This window comes from Gorilla gorilla, chromosome 5 (genome assembly GCF_029281585.2).
Source record: "Gorilla gorilla gorilla isolate KB3781 chromosome 5, NHGRI_mGorGor1-v2.1_pri, whole genome shotgun sequence".
NCBI classification, from domain to species: Eukaryota; Metazoa; Chordata; class Mammalia; order Primates; family Hominidae; genus Gorilla; species Gorilla gorilla.
The window spans coordinates 191,452,571-191,471,519 of NC_073229.2; positions in this window are offsets into that span (position 1 = coordinate 191,452,571).

Genomic DNA, 18,949 nt, shown 5'->3' on the forward strand with positions numbered 1-18,949 from the left:
TACTCATAAAGCCATATGCTACATGGAGTTCCCAAGCAGGCAATTCTTAGCGCTTCCATTCACTCAGTTGTCAGAGCCACCGGCACACAGGTTCAAGCCACAAGCCATTCAATACTGCGAACTGTACATCAGAGTATACTTAACCAATACATAGATGTTATAGATTAAACACTCTACAATAAACAAAGTGACATTTAACATCAAGAGAAAGAGGATAGGAAAAAGGGCTAACAGGCCAGTCCAGGTAGAGTGATGTGGACAAAAAGAATGTCCTGGCCTGGCCCGGGCGGTCGTCAGCATCAGCATCATGCAAGAAGGAATCTTTGATGTGGGCAGAGCCTTTGGTGACAGATGCTGGGTGCTTATCATGAGTGATGGCAAGATGGTGTCCGTTGAAATGGCCATTTCCAGCTAGTGAAGCACTGCTCTCTTTATGTTCTTTATGGCCACAGAGTCCTCTGGTGAAGACTGATAGTGGAAGAGTGTGCCTGGGAATGTCCTTATCTGGTGCAGTCTTTATTGATGAGGCAAACTTCTGGTCCCTGTGACGAGGTGCCTTTTGAAGTATAAGATGGAGTGTTTTTCTAAGATGGAGTTACTTACGTCAAGGGTGCGCTATGCAATTCGTCAGGGCTGTTGTGCTGGTATCAATTCTTCTTGCCTCAGCAAATCGATGAATACTTGCCATTATTGTTCTGCGGCAGGCAGGCCTATGCAAACCTACCCCCAAAGTCCAAGGAAGTCAAGAGGTCAAAGAAAGAGGCTGACAAATTTGGTTTCTGAGGAAGAGACATTTAATAGGGACTTACAAACAGAACCCATGGTCTTGGGCAGCCATGAAACAAGATGGTGGCCCCCTGGGCTATGACCCCCAGGTCCAGGGCTTCTACAGCATAGGGAAGGAATGTGTAGGACAATTGAAGTAGATCCCCAGGGAAAGGCAAGAGTGCTGTGTGAACCTGCCCAAAGGCAGGGGTTATTGTCAAAGTTGTGTTGACCTAAGGGCAGGATTTATGGCAAGCACAAGATCTTACCCAGGGAACAGTAAATAAAATAGAAATCTTAGAGGCCTTCCTGGAACAGGGGTTAATTAGAAGTCAACATGGAAGATTAGCATCCAAGCTGGAGCTGCTTCAGCCTCCCTAGCCATGCTCTTCGGATAGTAAAATGCAAACTGGCCACCAATAGCTTCTTTTGTATTTTCTGCCTACCTTAAACGTAGAGTTGTAAAACATAATAATGATAGGAAAAAATTTTTAAAGTCACTAAAAGAGAAACACAGAAAGTTAGGTTTGCCAGAAACTACTTTGTTTTGAAGAGTTTTGAATATTTTCCGTAAGAAAAGGACAGAACTATGTTCATTGAAATATGTTTGGTGATTGAATTGTGCACCAATGGAATCAATATTTTATTTTTATCATCATCTGTCTCTTTAGCATCAGATATTTGGGGCCAGATTCCCTTTTCATTGATTTTTAATTATTAACTTTTCATTTTATTTGACCATTTGTTCTTTGTGGAGCACCAACATACAGAAACAGGCAAAAACCACTGAAAAATTGGCTCTGAGCTCTGAGTGGCCCCTGTCTGAATGTCTTCATGCGACAGATGCTTAGAAATTTAATCCCAAGAAATAATAGGATTATATTTGGGAATGACAGTGACCATGTCCAGCTTAGTCAGAGTTTAAGTAAGGCTTCACTTTGGCACTCTTCCTCAGGAGAGTTGGAGGCAGGGATGGATGAAAGACTGAACATTTTCATTCTAATAATTAAAACTTTGCTTTTGATTAATAAGAATGTCAATCCAAAGCATAATAATAGATACCAGCAGGTAATATTTCTAAATAGTCAGATCTAAATATGCATTAAAGGAAGTAATTACCATGATGATTACCATGACTAAGGTTGATTGTTCATGTTCACACTGAATCTCCAGATTCCTCCATGTGGCGCATTCTCAAGTCTTTACAGTGCCAGTGTCAGTGATGATGGGCAGCTCTTATTTAAAAATAATTGAGTTCTATAGCACGGTTCCATTTGGCTATAGTAGGGAAGAATTGGACCCATTTTATTCCTTCAGAATAAATGAATGTTGGTACTAATACTGTTTTCTGCAGCAAACATGAAGAAAGTTTATTTCCAAGTGGCTCTTTTGCTCACTCTGCCAGCATCCCACCGGCATCTTTATAATGTGTATTTCAGTAAGCCAAAACAAAAGGCTTACCTGTAAAATATGTGTGTGTGTATTGAAAAAAATGTACATATTAGAACAATAAAAGCAGATGTTGATCCCAGGATGGAACAGGCAGTGTTTACAAGTTTCCTAAGTTCTGCCTTAGTTTGGGGTTTGCTGGCAGCAGCCCCTGCATTTGAGTGTGGGTGTGTTACCTGGGAGGCATCACCAGGGTCCTGGAAAGTGATGGTGAGGGTGGGAAAGGAGGGTCCCTGATGAAAGGGGCATGGCCCAGCAACGTTCCCGGGGGGATACCTGGGCTTGACTCCCCATGGGGATTCTGGCCAAGCCAGGGTAGAACATGTACCATAAACTTTCCCCACCCAAAGGGAGGGAGTGGGGGTATTTATACACCAAAGGCCCATCAGATATTAAGTGGGGGCTGCTCCTTTGTGAGGCATTCGTTCTCCAGCACTTCCAGGCCAGCAGGCCCTGGTTCCCCACTCAGTCCATCAGCATTCCATCCTGCTCTTTTTGTCCAATCCCCTTTCTACACAGCTGTCCATACTTTGTTGAACCTAAGCATAGACATAGACAACTTCCCCAGTACCCTTGGGTTTTCATTCTGGAGGCTCCTGTGTATACACATTAAATACATTTATCTTTTCTCCTGTTAATCAATCGGCCTCATGCCAGAGATTTCTCAGTGAAGCTTTAGGGGCCATGAAGTTGAGACCGGTGACCTGATGAGAGAGTGAAGGCAGCACTTTGTCCTCATCCACATCACTGCATATCTCAGCACCACATTCACATCTTCTGCTAACATTGACATGAAGGTCAGCGTTGAGGGGGACAAGGAGTCACAAATGAGCAGTGTTTCCCCTAGAGGGTTGGAGGTGGTGGGAGGAGAGGGTTCCAGGGTGGGGCTGCAGCCATCTGTGCAGGGGGTGCAGTACCTTGCTGTCTGGACTCGGTGATATTAGGGTGGCCTTGGAGTAGGTGAGTGGGTGCTGCTATCCACGTATGCCAGGAAGAGGACCTGAGCGTGTTTACTTTTTGTCATAATAAGTTGCTGAAACAACTGCCCCTCCTTCTCAGTCCTTTAGTCCATCCCTAAGGGAAGGAGTGAGGGCCCCCCACCATTTGCCAAACAGGAGCTGTGCTTGGACACTCAGGGCCGGTGCACCTGCACTCTGACTCCCAACAAGGAAGTGTGGGGTATCTCTAAGTTTCTGTGGTTGCAGATGAGTTTCTGTTTCCCTTGCCCTCAGCCAGCCTCTCAGGAGGTCAAGGTTCTTTACTAGGTGGAGAGCCAAACTTTCATTCTCCGGTTCTCTGAGTCCTGTCTGTGTGAGTGCTGTGGGCTGAATGTGTTCCCCAAAATTCATATGTTGAAGCCCTCACCCCCAAGGCTTGATGGTATTAGAAAGTGGGAAGTGCAGGAGGTGATTAGGTCATGGGGGCAGAGCCTCATGAATGGGATTGGGGCCTTTATAAAGGAGGCTCAAGAGAGTCGGCTCATCCCTTCCACCATGTGTGGACACAGGGAGAAGGTGCTATCTATAAACCAGGAAGTGGCCCTCACCAGACACCCAATCTGCAGCACCTTGATCTCAGACTTCCAGGCCCAGAACTGCGAAGGCTGAACTTCTGCTGTTCATAAAGCCACATGGTCAAAGGTACTTTGTTACAGCAGTCTGAACAGACGAATGCCATAACAGTGTACCCCAGATTGGGCAGCTTAAGCAACAGACATTTATTGTCTCAGTTTTGAAGGCCAGGCCTCTGAGGTCCAGATGTCAGCAGGGCTGGTTCCTGCTAAGGCCACGAGGCAAGGATCTGTTCTAGGCCCCTCTCTTAGGCTTGCAGCTTGCTGACTTCCCCAAATGTGTGTTGTGTATCTGTATCCAAATTTTCTTCTCTTTCAAGGACACCAGTCATATTGGATATTAGGACTACACTCAATTTCTTTCAAGGACACCAGTCATATTGGATATTAGGACTACACTCATGACCTCATTTTAACCTGATCATCTGCAAGGACCCTATTTCCAAGTAAGGACACATGCACAGATACTGGGGGTCAGGACCTTGACATCTTTTGGGTGGGGGACACATTCAGCCTATAATAATTCTGTTCTAATCATCTTCTAATCATCTTCCATTCACCTTTTCCATTGCACATGGCAGTGCCTCCAGGGATCTTCCCCACCAAAACGTCTGTCTACTCATATTGCTTCTGGCTCCACTTTGTAGAGAAACCCTATTTTCTCCATGGCAGCCAAGGACAAGTCCCTCAGCCTGCAGAGTGACCCTCCATGGGGCCTTTGCAGAGCAGCATGGGCAGCCTCAGTAGGCACCACAGTGGCAGCCTCAGCTCCAGACTTGTTGGAAGCACGATGGTGTTCCAGGTGGAAGGACTCTGCCTTGGGAACTAAAGTCTTGGAGACCCCAGAGATTCAGGAATGGGATGCAGCAATTTTGAGGATGTTTTAGCAGATGTAATTTCATGAAGAATTACCCTCTTTTGGTTCCTGGAACCATGAATTCTAGCCATGGATATTGACTTGGAACATTTGTGTGTGATTCAGAGAGCATCGTAACATTTCAATGTGCTGTGCCCCAGTTATCCTATAAAGAAGTCTTCCATAGTTGATTCCAGCATTCTTTAATGCCAATCACTTGGGCTTGATGAGGACGGGATAAGCCTGCTGGCTGTCACCACATGGCTTTGCCCCTTTCACGGGGAGCTGGATTTCTCGGAAGCTACATTCAGTGGGATATCATCACGGTCATCACGGCATTCAGGGACTCTGCTGAGATGAGCAGAGGCACAACAGGCAGGAAAAGCAAATCCGAACTCAGAATCACGATCTATTGTAGTGAGAGCAGAGATCTGCCCTTCCATGCTGGAAGAAGCCCATGTGGTCGGCCTGACTCCAGGCAGCTGTCTGGTGTTTCCCACGTTGCAGTACCACAGCAGGGGCTCAGGTTTGGCAAGCTGAGCAAAGGTGTTAGTCAGTCTTGGTGAAGGGAAGCCCAATCATAACTGAATCCCCTGCCTTGCCCACTGGCATGGCTAGCAGTAGGGGCCAGCTGGCACGGTCGGAGCAGAGCCTGCTGTTCCAGTGATTCCGTAGTGGGCCTCTCCTGGAGGGCATTGCATGGGATGATTTTTTTGTGTTGGACCCATTTGAAGAGCAGCAGTCCATCCACACACACCCTTCTCCAACCTCCCTGACACTCGTTCCCCATCCTGAGCATCTCTCTGGTGAAGCCACTGACCCTGAGCAGGTATGAACTGAGGTTCTCACAGGAGGCCCTGGCAGGCCAACCATCATGTGTGCTCATCTTTCCTGAGGTGATCTTTCTCCTCTATTGTACCTTAGAATGGTCTGAACTGGGCTGTGTGTCCACTTCCAGCTCGGGCCAGCACAGTGCACTGTGAACTCTATGAGGCCAAGTCTTCTCATCCTCATCAATTTGCACAGAAAATGCCCATGGAGCCATGGGCTTGGGTTGAGATAGAGCTAAACATGCTGGAAATGTGAGCAAACTGTGTATGCAACCGATGCTTCCAGGCCTGCTCAGGTCCAGGCCTGAATGTGCTACTTAATTGGTGATGAAGTGGGGTTAAGTGTGCCCAACTTTAAGACCACATGGGTCATGTAATACCTACCTTGGGCATGCTGTGCATGATCAGCAACTCAGGCTCACTCATGTCTGGTCTTCAGTGGACAGGCCATAAATACCAACAAGAGCTTGACCCCCAGATCCAGGGACCTGCTCTGTGATTTCCCAATCGGGGCCTCCTTAGTCTCCTTTTGATGTTTCCCCCTTGTGCCCCATAGCCTCATTCTAGGGATCCTGATCCACAGAAGCCACTTGGGGCTCACAGCACCTCTGGTCACCAGAGCCTGGGAGCAGGGTTATCTAGCCTGGGCCACTCTGGGAATTCTCATCTTGTCCTCAGACCCACAGAAAGCTGGCATCTTTTCAAGTCATCCAGTAAATGGTTTGAATAAGATAATCAAATATGTTGCTTAAAAATCCAAAGAAGGGCTGGGTGCAGTGGCTTACACCTAACATCCCAGAAGTATCACTTGAGCTCAGGAGTTCAAGACCAACCTGGACAACATGGTGAGACCCTGTCTCTAAAAAAAATTTAAAAATCTTTAAAAAAATCCAAAGAAGGTTTGACAGAGTTCAGCCTTCTCCTTAATCGTAAGGAATTTCAATTCTAGATGCTTGGATCTGTGGGAACAACTCCAAGAACACAGGCCCCTTTGAGGCTAGAGGATTTACTTCCCACCCTCTGACCCACGTGTGTCTTTTCAAAATAACACAACTTTCTAATCCTGTTTTCTCAGCAATGAAAGCTTCACTGTAGTGCCCAGTGTGACGTCTGAGAGGCTGCCCCCTGACTAGCACTCTTCCCTTCCATGGACACAGATGACTAAATTACTCCAGTTGGTAAAAAGGCCAGTGAGCCAGTGTAAGGAGAAGAGCTGAACACCTCCCTCCAACTTCACACTTACTGGGAGAGCTTCAGAAGCTCTCACTGGGATGTGAAGCATGGAAAGACACATTTCTAGAGAAACGAGGTCTCACGCATTAGTGTGGAGCTTGGAGCTTGGGGATATCTGATACCTGGTGTTTGCTGCTTGCATGCTGCTATTCCCCAGTTTCTAGCATCGCTCTTGGCCCCTAAGCCATACTTCTCTTTCCACTTGGGGTGCCTGATTATGAAATTCACTCCTCTAAAGCCCCTCTAGCGTATGTCTAAATCATGCAATAGACTTTTACTTAATGTGTGGGGATGGTGGAGGGCTGGCTATGTTGTAGCAAAGGCCAGGACAGCCTGAAACTGAATATGAGAAATTTCTACCTCTAAATTCCTGTTATTATATTATGCCAGTAATATCTCCCCAACTCCAGCCTAGATTGACCTGTGGGCCTACATTAGCAGATTCAAAAGCATCCATCAGCAGATAATCCTTATCAATAAGGAACAGATAAGCCCACAATTACTTCCCTTATTTATTGTACCACCCAAGGATACCCAAGAAACTTGTTAGTTCTTGCTTACCATTTTCACTTTTCCGCAAATATAGTACTCAGTAAAGAGGCAGAGACTGGCAGCACTGGTTATTATCTGGGCTCTGACTATACTGAGTGTGGGCTTGCTGACTAAATATCAGAGTATTAGAATGGACTTGGTGTGTGAGTAAAGTAAGTGGGGGTTAAAAGGAATGAAGTGCTGCATTCATAGATGATAGTATTAGGTTGGTGCAGATGTAATTGCTGTTTTTGCCATTACTTTTAATAGCAAAAAACTCAATTATGTTTGCACCAACCTAATAAAATTTCATAATTAATTTTCCTGAGAAGTGGCAGGGACAAAATTAACAAACATAATGGACAATTTAAGTAAATTATGGTGTTAAAAACCACCATCGATTTTTATAGGAAGCAAGGGTTTTGATGAACAGTGTTCTTACATTTGTAGTTGACACCAAGGACAATGACATCCCGTCCTGACATAGTCCTTGGAACCAAGTTAGAGACAATGCCCTGGGTTGGATAAACCCCATGTCTGAAACCAGATGGGGAGCAACCCGCTGCCTTTTAACTAATCTGTCATTGGGCCACCGCTAGAATGTTCTGGGGACCGAGTAATCTTTGGAGGGTTAGAAGGCAATGCAATACATGTATCGCCCCGCCCTCAGTCCCCAGCCCCTTCTCTGTCTTACTCAGTTGGCTAAACCACAGCCCTTGTTGAATTCACCTCTCCTCCTACTCAGCTACTGCACCTACATAACTGAATGTGTCTGAAAAGAGACGAGAACATCGTGGCGACTGCTTCATTTTAAGTTTATGGCTGCTGACTGAGCAGTTAGAATTCTCTAGCCCCTTGCTTCTCCCTCTTCCTGGATGGCTGATTTATTCCTTTTCCTTTTTTCTTAAAACTAGGATGCCTCTTTTTCCATCTTCCCCCTCAGCAGATGCCTTGGTTTCCTATTTCCCTAAGAAGATAGGAGCAATCAGAAGAGAGCCCCCATGGCCGCTCACCAACGCACCCACCTGTCTCCTGGCCTCTGTAACCCCGGGCTCCGCCTCCTCACCTGCCACAGGGAGACTAGCCCCATCCCTGACACAGCCCCTTCTCCAGGGGGTGCACTGAGTGCCTGCCCCTTTGTCTACTCTACAGACACTTCTCCCTTCTCTTTCCTTCACAGTCAGCATTTTCCTCTTTATGGGGTCATCCTTACCAATATGACCCGATCTTAAACAAGATATGTTTTGCTCCAGTGTCATCTCCAGCTGAGGCCCATGTCTGTTTCTCTCCACACAGCCTCCCTGGAATAAATGTTTGCGTTCTCTCCAGTGTTTATCCCTCTCCCAGCCAGGTATCCTCCCACACCACTCCATGCCATTGAGCGTGACCACACGTGGCACGAGAAGCTCATCTGGTTGCCAGGTGTGTGCCAGGTGGGGCGGGGCCCAGATGTGCCCACTTCGGGGGTCTCCAAGTCCTCGAGGGCTGCCGGGTAGGGGCTCCGCAGCTTGATCTTACTCCGAGACCACAGTGATCTCCAAGTTGCTACATACAGTGGTCAATTTTCAGTTTTGTGCTGCTTGTGGTCAGCAGCATTGACATAGCCGACGTTCTCTCCATCTGGAGGCGCCTGCTCCTCTTGGCCGTCTGCTCTCACTGCCTGGGTGCCCTAGCTGGTGGCTCCTCAGTGCACACCTCCTGCCTGAGCTCCACCCTCAACTCCATTTCTCACTGAGAACACCAGATATCTGCACTGGAATCTTCTTTTTTATTCTTTATTTTGTTTATTAATTTATTTTTTGACACAGAGTCTCACTCTGTCACCCAGGCTGGAGTGCAGTGGCGCAATCTTGGCTCATTGCAGTCTCCACCTCCCAGGTTCAAGTGATTCTCCTGCCTCAGCCTCCTGAGTAGCTGGGACTATAGGCTCATGCCGCCACCCCCGGCTAATTTTTTTATTTTTAGTAGAGCTGGGGTTTCACCATGTTGGCCAGGATGGTCTCGATCTCCTGACCTCGTGATCTGCCCGCCTCAGCCTCCCAAAGTGCTGGGATTACAGGCGTGAGCCACCGTGCCCGGCCTAGTCTTTATTTTTAATTGACAAATAATAATTGTACATATTTATGGTGTACATAGTGATGTTTCAATAGCTGTAACGTACAGTGATTAGAGGAGGGTAATTGGCATATCCATCACCTCAAACATTTATCATTTCTTCGTGTTGGGAAAGTTCAATATCCTCCTTCTAGCCATTTGCAGTGATATGATATAAACTCTGGTCATCCTGCAGTGGCATGGAACATGAGGACTTATTCTTCCTGTCTAGCTGTGATCTTGTGTCCTTTCACAAAACGCTCCCTATCCTCTTCCCCCTCCCCTTCCCAGCCTCTAGCATCCTCTGTTCTACTTTTTGCTTCTATGAGATCCACTGTTTTTTAGCTTCCACACATGAGTGAGAACATGAGGTGTTTAACTTTCTCTCCCTGGCTTAACTTAGCGTAACGTCCTCCAGTTCCACCCATCCTGCAGAGCATGCCAGGAGTTCCTTCTGCTTTCTGGCTGGGTAGCATTCCACGGGTATAGACAGCACATTTTCCTTACCCATTCCTCTGCCGATGCACACGTCAGTTGGTTCCATGTCTTGGCTCTTGTGAATATGCACTGGGATGTTCTAGTGGCTGCTTTAATGTCTCAATTTGCTAACCGGCTTCCTGTGAACACTCCCTCCCACCCCAGACCCACCTCCTCCTCATAGTCCCAGCGCATTGAATGAGCAGCTTTCACTGCACAGGCCAGACACCTGGACCCATCCTCTGTGCTTGTCCTTTTGTCAAATCTCACATCCAGTCTGCCAGTAAATCCTGTTGAGTTTGTTTCCGAAATATTCCCCTCATATCTTACCCGGGTGGTCTTCTTAATTCTGCCTGAAATCCCTTGAATCCATTTCAACACTGCTGCCGAAGTGATCTTAGAATGGAAGTCAGATAATGTCACTCCGAAGTCTTAGTAACATCCCGTCTCCCCTGGAGGAGGCAAAGTCACTGTGGTGGACTGTGAGGCCCTGCGACCGGCCCCTCACCTCTGACTACAGCTCTCATCCCTCCCTGGCTCACCTCACCCTCAATGAGCTCCTTCATTGCTTTGAACATGTCAGGCAAATTCTGCATCAAGGACTTCACCCAAAGTGCTTTTCCTCCAGGTACACATGTGGCTCACTCCTTCCCCTCTTCTGGGGCTCTATTTAAATGCCACATTCTCAGTGAAACCTCCCCTGTTCACCCTCATTGAAATTGCAACTGCCTCAGTTGCACTTCCATGCTTGATTTTTCTCCACGGTATTGGCCAACTTCCATACTACATATCTTTTCATTCATTTTTTTTTTTTTGGTTGTTACCTGTGTTCCATGACTAGAATGGAAACCCCAGGAGGCCAAGACTTTTACTTGTTTTAGTCACTGCCGTATCCCTTGTGCCTGGAGCAGTGCCCAGCACGCGGTGGGCATGAGGAAGTGTTTACTGGAGGAATCGCTGAACTGCCATGTGGTACAAAGAGGACGTGGAAGACCTAGGGCTTATTTTCTGAATTCATTACTCCTGGCTCATACATTCTTGGGAAGTTACTCAACGCGTTTTGTGCTGGTTTCTTTCCATCTACAAAATGAAGGTCACAATGTCCATTCTCCCAAAATTGTCAGGATTAAATGAAATAATAAACATGAAAAGTACTTTCTAAATTGTATTACACATGCATTAATTAACATTTAACAATGCTATTTATAATCATTTGAAAAAGGAAGGAGAGGGGTGGATGAACTAGAGTTGTAGACTCTCACTTCTGTCCCTGCAGAAGCCGTTGGCGTTTCCTATCAAGCAACAATTTTGGACTTTCCTTAGGGGATTTGTAGCTTGCTTATTATAGACCTAAGTGGAGAAGGTAACCTAGATTTCCCCTCAAATTACAAGGTTGTTCTTAAACTGAGCGCTGACAGTTGCCTTGGGAGTATGGAAACTTAGGGGTTTCTGCGTCCTCAAATTGGTCAAGTTGTGACACGTGGCCACAGATTGTAGAAAATGGCTAACAAAACAACATGAGTATTTTGAGGGTGGAATTTCTCCTTTACGCTTAGCGTATGCCTTCTTTTGTGGCTGCCACTGACCTGCAGTGGGATATTGGTGAGATACTGATTCTCTATTCACTGTGTCTTTACTCATAAAGCATATGTCATATGGTATTTTCAGGTTTTTTTATTCTCTTAAGAAACCTGTAGAGCCTTTCAGAGAACTTTACAATCATTTGAATTAATTTGTAATTTCCAAGAAGAATCAAGAAATATTCCACAGATCAATAATTCTGAAACAAAGAAAAATTTACATCTGAAATTGAAATTACCAAGTGACCTAGTTACATCAACCCATCTTCCTTCCTCCACCTTATTTGTCTCCTTTCTGTGATCTGAAGTGTGTGCTGAGGAATAAAACTTGTGGTAAGGAGGGCAGCCCAGCACACCACCCAGTGTATGGGTGAAGGAGGCAGCAGTGTGGCCGGAGAGGAGAGCTGGGCTGGGAACACAGGAAGGTCCCCAGGACTCTGTGGTCATCAGTAAGAGAGGGCCCACGTGTATATGCTGGTGAACAGAAATCTCAACCTTTTCAAAGTCTGACATTTAAGAGAAAAAACTGTGGCTGCTGGTTTGTGGAACAGACAGCTCCTTCTTTATTGGTAAGTTTTTTTTTTTTTTTGTCTTGGAACTTAGAAAATACTGTATTTCTTTTGTCTCAATAATTGTTTTATGCTTTGGAGGTAATAGAGTATTACAAAAGTTTATGTTATCAAGTCATGCATTGCGAATACTTATTTATTTAGGCTACTTTAGTCATCCCAAAAAGAAAGAAGAGATGCTGACCTTTGTTGAGTCTATTATGTGACATGCTCTATTCTAGAGACTTTGGTATGTGTTATTTTATGTAATTCTGAAGACAATCCTGGCAGGTAGGTGTGGGGCTATTTTAAAGAGTTAGAGGGGTAAAGTCACACAGCCAGAAGTTGGCCATGGAGGGTTGGGAGGCAGATTTTTCTGATCCTAGTCTGTGTTCTTTTTTATCTCACAAAGACATTCCATACCATCTGCAAGTCGCTTTTGACTAGCACTCGACAAAGAAGTATAGGGACATTGGAAACGCTCTAATAGACCACAACCACCTTTGAAAGAGCAGTCATCTCTATGAGCCATAACTATAAGGAAGAAATGCAGATCCCACAAACCAAAATGGAACATGTCTCCCAAACTTCTCACCCTGGGGGCTGTGGCTGCTGCAGAACAGGGGGTGCTGGTGGATCCAACATGAATGAGGCTCGGTGGAGGGGCTGGCTTTGTGCAGGGAGGTTGGGATGAACAAGGGCAGCAGGTGGCATCACAGGTGAGAAGGACATCCCAGGAGGGAGGAAAGAGCCACAGCGTGCTGACGAAGGTGGGATGGGGTGAGGTGGGGGAGACACAGAGAAGCCCAGAGCCAGCTTCGTGGAATACACAGATGTGTCTGGAACGTGTGTCTCTGGATACACTGATGGGTCTGCTTCAAGAGAATTCTTGATGCTGCAATGCATCAGAAGGAGTTCTAGTGATAGCATTGTCTCCCAAGTGAAAGTGATAAACCAGTGACAATCAGTTTCACTGTGTTGTGGGTGAATGTATTTATGTCATTTAACAATATTGCGATTCCATTTGTATGACAATCTCGGATGCACTTGTTTTAATTTTGCATTATGTCTTCTCTAATTAAACATCTGAACCCTCTGAGGCCTGACTTACCTGGAGCTCTCTTATCTAATAATATCAACCTCTAAGGCAGCCTGAGAAAGAGGAAATGAACCCAAAGAGACTCTGCACCAAAATAGATACCACGAAGCCTGTACCCAAACTTGGTGTGTTTTTCTCCCAGGGGAGACCCTCAGGTGCACATTCAGATACACTGGCTCTTATTTTAGGCACAGTTCTGATAAGGGGGGGCTGTTTGGTTTTCCAGCCCAGAGCTTATTGGAAGCGGCACATTCAGTGGGAATGTCACCTGCTGGAGTCAGGCACGCTGGAAGTGATGAGGAATGGCAGACAGCCAGGTGCAGTCAAGAGGTGGGCTGGAAGAACCCCAAAACACAGAGAGGGCAACTCAGTAGACCTCACATGGGCCCATTTAATGCGGAAGCAGATACTGTAATTCCAAGTATTGGAAGGATCTCAGTGTGGAATTTGGTGTGCTGCTGCAGATGAGAAAGCACACGTCCCCAGCGGCTCCACGAATGGGGCCCAGGCAGGGTTGGGTGATGCCCAGCTCCCCTGGAGACAGCCAGAAATCTCATCACATGTCTTAGCAATATTTTCACCCATCAGATCCCAAGTTTTAAATGTTTAAAATGATTAGTTGAAAGTTAATTTGGAATAGGCTTCCCCAAGACCAAAATGTTGGTTGGACATTGCTGTGTTGCTGAGTAAAATACAGTAAATATGCAGCGCATCCTTCAGCGTTCAGATGACTGTGTTAGAGAGGATGGGGCATCTAGGCAAGACATGCATTCCTCTTTTCTTTTTAAAGCACTCCTATTTTGGGGGGTAGAATGAGAAGATGGATAGATGAAGAAAGGGAAAATGGAACAAAGAAAGGAAAAAGGGCAGGGCAAGGAAGAGGTTCCAGGATAAAATAGACATGAGATCTTATGAGCAGAGATTGTTAGGGCAGGGTGGGTGGACCAGGTCACACAACCGTGACAGACACGGCTCTGTGCTCTGACAACCGCATCGCAGCAGACAGGATCAAGATGCAAAGCAGGGCCCTTCGGCAGCCGGCGCATGACCTAGAGCTGGGTGTAGGAGGTCTCTCCGGCAGCTTCTGCCTCTCCCTCCTCACCTTCCCTTGATCGGGCTCATGTCATGAGGACGTCATCCTCCCTGTGCTGTCCCCACCTCCTGCAACACAAGCTGCCTGAAATCCTAGGGGCTGGTGGAGATGGTGGTTTGATGGGTTATAAATCACGTGACTTAGCTGAGAAGGTCTAGCTCCCTCCTGCTCCCAGGTGGTCTTCTGAGCAGTGGTAGACCTCGAGAGGAGTTCAGAATCACAGGACCGCAGGACCCAGCCCTGGTCTATCCACCCAGAACCTACATTTGAACCCCAAGGAGAGGCAATTCATAAGCACAGTGCACTTGGAAACCCTTCCTCCAGGCATAGGAAACCCCAGTCCAGAGGCATCACTTCATATTTCGGAAGGGTTACTGCCATTGAGTGGCCTAAATTTCAAACCCTGGCACGGAGATGAGCAGGGCCCCCTTCTCTATGCAGAGCCCCCTGGCCGAGGCCTGCTGTGACGGCTGCTGTAACCAGCCTGTGGCTCTGATGTCACCGTGCACACATCACCCTTTTTCATTTCTGTAGCAGTTTATAAGTCAGTGAGGCTGTTCCTGGCAGACAGAAATGGAAATTAGCACTCTGAATCTGGGTCACCGAGCAGCGCTGTAAATCCCAGGGGAGGCCCCGTCCTTAGCTCTGCATCCAGTGAGGACCTGAGGTGAGGATGTCTTCACAGATCCAAGGGAGGAGGCTTTAGACACATAAATCTGTGTGGTTATCCAATGGCAAGATCATTTGATAGGAGACCCCCAACCTAAAAAGAATGTGGCTTTCAGATCTCTTTCTGGTAGACAAACAGATGTTTTAGTAAATCAAAAAATCAGCCTTGTGAGTGTAATTAAATGACTACGTAATAAAATCAGTCCTTTTCCTTTGGTCTTTTTGTCAGAATGAGTCTTTTCAGGTTCTGTAAAGAATCTGTCTCCTCTGACATACATCGCCAAGACAGCGGCGGGCTTATGGGGGCTGTGCTGCCCGCTCCTCAGACACTGGATGGGGGTCTCACTGGTCCACCCCGCAGTTGGCTGGTGGGTCAGAGGGTGTGCCAGCCAGACCCCAGCGCCCAGCGCCCTCTAGATGTTGCAGAAGGGTGAGAGAGGCTTTCTGTGGTCCTCATTCTGTGAGCAGACCTGTCCTTTCTGGCAGTCAATCATGCCTTTGTGGAATACGATCGCGAGATTTTTAAGTAAGTCAGAGGAAACCTGATTCCGCTGGAAGTCGGTTTTAGAGCTGCTGAGAGCTATTTCATTCATCATAAAAATCTTGTTGGTTCAACAATACCTCTTTTTCCACATTCGTGGTGTTTAAGCAGGGTGCCTTGTCCAAAAGCCTAGTGTCTTTTCCCCATTTTCTGTATCTGACTTGAAGCAAATTAGTATTGTCCACTGTTCTGGAAACTAACACAGAAAGAAATTGTGACCATGGCAGCACTCACACAATAGTTTATCTGGAAACGTCTAGAAGGTGTTATTTTTCCAGCAGTGAAAATTAGTGATATCCATAATAGTCACTATAATTAGTCCTTTTGCTTTTCTTAGAAATTCTGTTTCATTATGCAACCAACTTATTTTGTTATTAAATGAAAGTATAAAGAAAAATTTTTAATAATTACATTTCTTATATTTCCACCTCCTTATACAAACACCATTATGATTTTCATGTCTCTTCTCATACTTGTGTCAGTTTCTCACTTATTTTGCTAAAATTTTGCAAAACTGAGGCTGTATCTAAAATGTCATGGTCAGGGTTGGAAGTTTAAATTTGAGACCTCAAAGAAGATTTTTCAAAGGGGATGCTATGAAAGCTCCCCATTTTCCTCCTAGTTCAAAGATCCGCAGGCGCTATAAAGCGAATGACTACTGGTTAGGTGGAATTCATTTCTGAAGCCGTGGCTGCCACCAGGAGGGAGCACACCAGCAGGCGTGGATGGGCGTTGTTGTGTCTCCTTTCTTGAAAAGCTCCAGGGTCCAACTGCAAGAAGAGATCACGAGAGAGAATGCGGAACTCCTGGCTCTGTCTCTGGAGAACATTCCAGAGGTTGTGCTGGAGCCAGAAGGAGCGCTTTCTTATGCCGCTGTCTCCTTCCCGAACTCTCCAGAGCCTCTGGAGTCTTTCACCGGGGCCTCCCCGCCCTCGCTCCCTCTTGGGAATTCTCTCTCTCCAGCACCCGCGACGCTTTCTGTTTTAGATCAAGTTGACCTTTCTGGCCTGACACCCTTTCCAGCACAGGAGGCAGCTGGGCCTTTCCCTGAGGCCCTCCTCCCAGCCCACAGCGCGGCAGATCCCTGCGGGGAAATGTGTCCTCCCTTCTCCCAGCCCAAGCCACCTCCTCCCACCTGCATGGCTTTTGGCCAAAGTTTTCTTTTTGCTTCAACTGGGAGTAGAGCTGCTCTTTCTCCCTGCAGGCACCCTTCACATATTGACGGCAGCCGCCCCCCCGGCCTCCCGCTGCACCCCGCCCCTCATTTCCAGTGGCCCTCTTGCTTTCTCAGGTGTCAGGGCTTCCCGCCTATGCCATCCCCTAGCAGAGAGGCACCCAGGGGTACCCTAACCATTGCAGAGGAGAAGGGCGACCGCCTCCCAATCCCGGACGCCTGCACATCCGTTAGGCCCAGAGTGGCTGGCCTTCCTGCTGTGGCAGCACTGTCCTGATTTTAGCACAGATGTTTCTACTTTCCGGGAAGTCTCTGGAAAACTGGGAGGGTTGGCCCCCTAATCCTGGGAGTCCAACAGGAAGAGCCAGGAAGATAATGCTGCAGGAGATGACCCGTCCCGTGGGTGAGGGTTCCCTCCCCTCCCGCGGTGGGTAGAGGGTGACTCCTGTCGTCCTCCTGTGGCCAGAGAGCTGTCCATCATCCACCACTGATTCCTCTCCACTTCCGCGCTGTTCCTGAGGGCTGAGCACAAAGCCTTCTTAGAAACCAGAGTTCAGGGTGCTTAGATGGAAAGTGTCCAAGAATACTGCTGCGTCTCCAACCACCACAGCCTCTTTATCCCTCCCCACCACCGTCCCCACATCCCTCCCCACCACCGTCCCCGCATCCCTGCCCACCACAGTCCCCGCATCCCTCCCCACCACCGTCTCTGCATCTCTGCCTACCACAGCTGCATCTTATGTCAGAAGAGTGTTCGAGGGATCTAGGCTGAGGGAATGGAAGGTGTTGCCTGCTTGTTTTCAGTTATAACCTGTCTCCTGGGTTTGCTGCTTACCGGAACTCTATTTTCTTTTTTGAGTCTCCCTGTCAGTCCTTAATGTTTTCCACCCCTGTGGTCTCTATTCCCTCAATGTATTCTTCCTTCTTGAACCCTTTACTTAAGCTCTCACTTGGACATTCTTAAAGAAATTTTGTCTCAAAGAGCACTGAGAACAGTAGTGATGAAATGCGCAGGTCGCTTTTCAGTGCTCAAATTCTTCACTCTGCAGGTTTCCTATAAGCACTTTTCTGTTTTTTGTTTTTTTTTTTTTTCTTTAAAGACACTGTACTAATATTTTAGGACCTATCCTCTGGCCACTTCTGAAGTGTCACTTTTCCAACTTCAATCTGTCCTTCTGCTTCGTAAACATGAGCCCAACATCCCAGCAGTTCCATCTGCGTCTCTGGGTTTAATTACAACCTCTCCATGCAAGACTGTTCCTGCATCTCTTGCTAAGCCCCCTCTTTATGACTCAATAGTGGTAACTTCCACCCCCATCTCCACCACCATGACAATAATCATAATTACAAAGCTGCCACTGTGCACCTAATGCTGTGTGAGGCATGAACGTTGTCTTCGATCTTCGCATGAATCATTTACAAATCTAAAATCCTCGTGTATTGATTAGGAGACAGACATCTAGAGGTTAACTTGAAAAGTGACTTTCGATTCTTGACATGAGTCTAAAGTCATGTCAAGAATCTCCAAGAATTTTCAGTTACACGAGACATCAATCTCTTCACATTCCAGGTACTTCAAATGACATCCATTTTCTTCCCTCTTAGACCAGTTTCTATAACTGTTCTTCCACGTAGAAATAAATTAGTAAATAAAAAGTAAGCTTTCAGTTTGATTTCCCTACTTCTGTCCCGATGTAAAATTTGGCATCATCTTGATTCCCCTTTTGCTTGTTCCTTACTGATATTTTCCAAAACATCTCCCCACATCATTTTCTCTTCACATGTATCCCAGAAAGGTATGAACTTTTGGATCAGATGACACGGCTTTGAGATTGGATCTTCAACTTATTGGTGTATGAACTTGAGGAAGTTGCGTTTTTCCTCTGAGTTTCAGTTTTCTCATCTGTCACTTGAGGAGGACTATGACAACCCCAGGGCCCCTGGGCCTGTAGTGAGGATTAATGAAAATGAATGGGTGAAATGGCAAGGGTCAGCCCCACATGCTGGACGCCCGTGGTCCCGGCTCCCTTCTCTACTCTGTGACGTCAGGCAGGGCTGCCACCAGGAGGAGGGTGCACCTGCCTTGTGACCTGCTCTTCTCCCTACTGTAAACTCGCTCCCCGTCCCTCCACGGCCCACAGACGTCTGTGTCTTTGTATTGCTGCCAGCCTTCCGGTCCTGCAGCCACCCTCCCCAGCTCCCCGCTGAGGGCTGGTGCCCCCACCTGTCCTTACTGCTCTCCACCTCGGTGCCTTTCTGCCTCCCCACCCAGGCTCGTGCTATTTGTCCCCGAATTGCCTTCCTCCCCCTGCCTACCTGGTCAGATCTGAGTCGCCTTCCTGGCTGAGTCCCAGCCTTTCACGAAGAGCCTGAGGTCCAGGAGGCTGGAGGTGGAGGGGCTCCTGTGTGCTCCCTCCTGTGAACTGGACGCTCGCAGTGG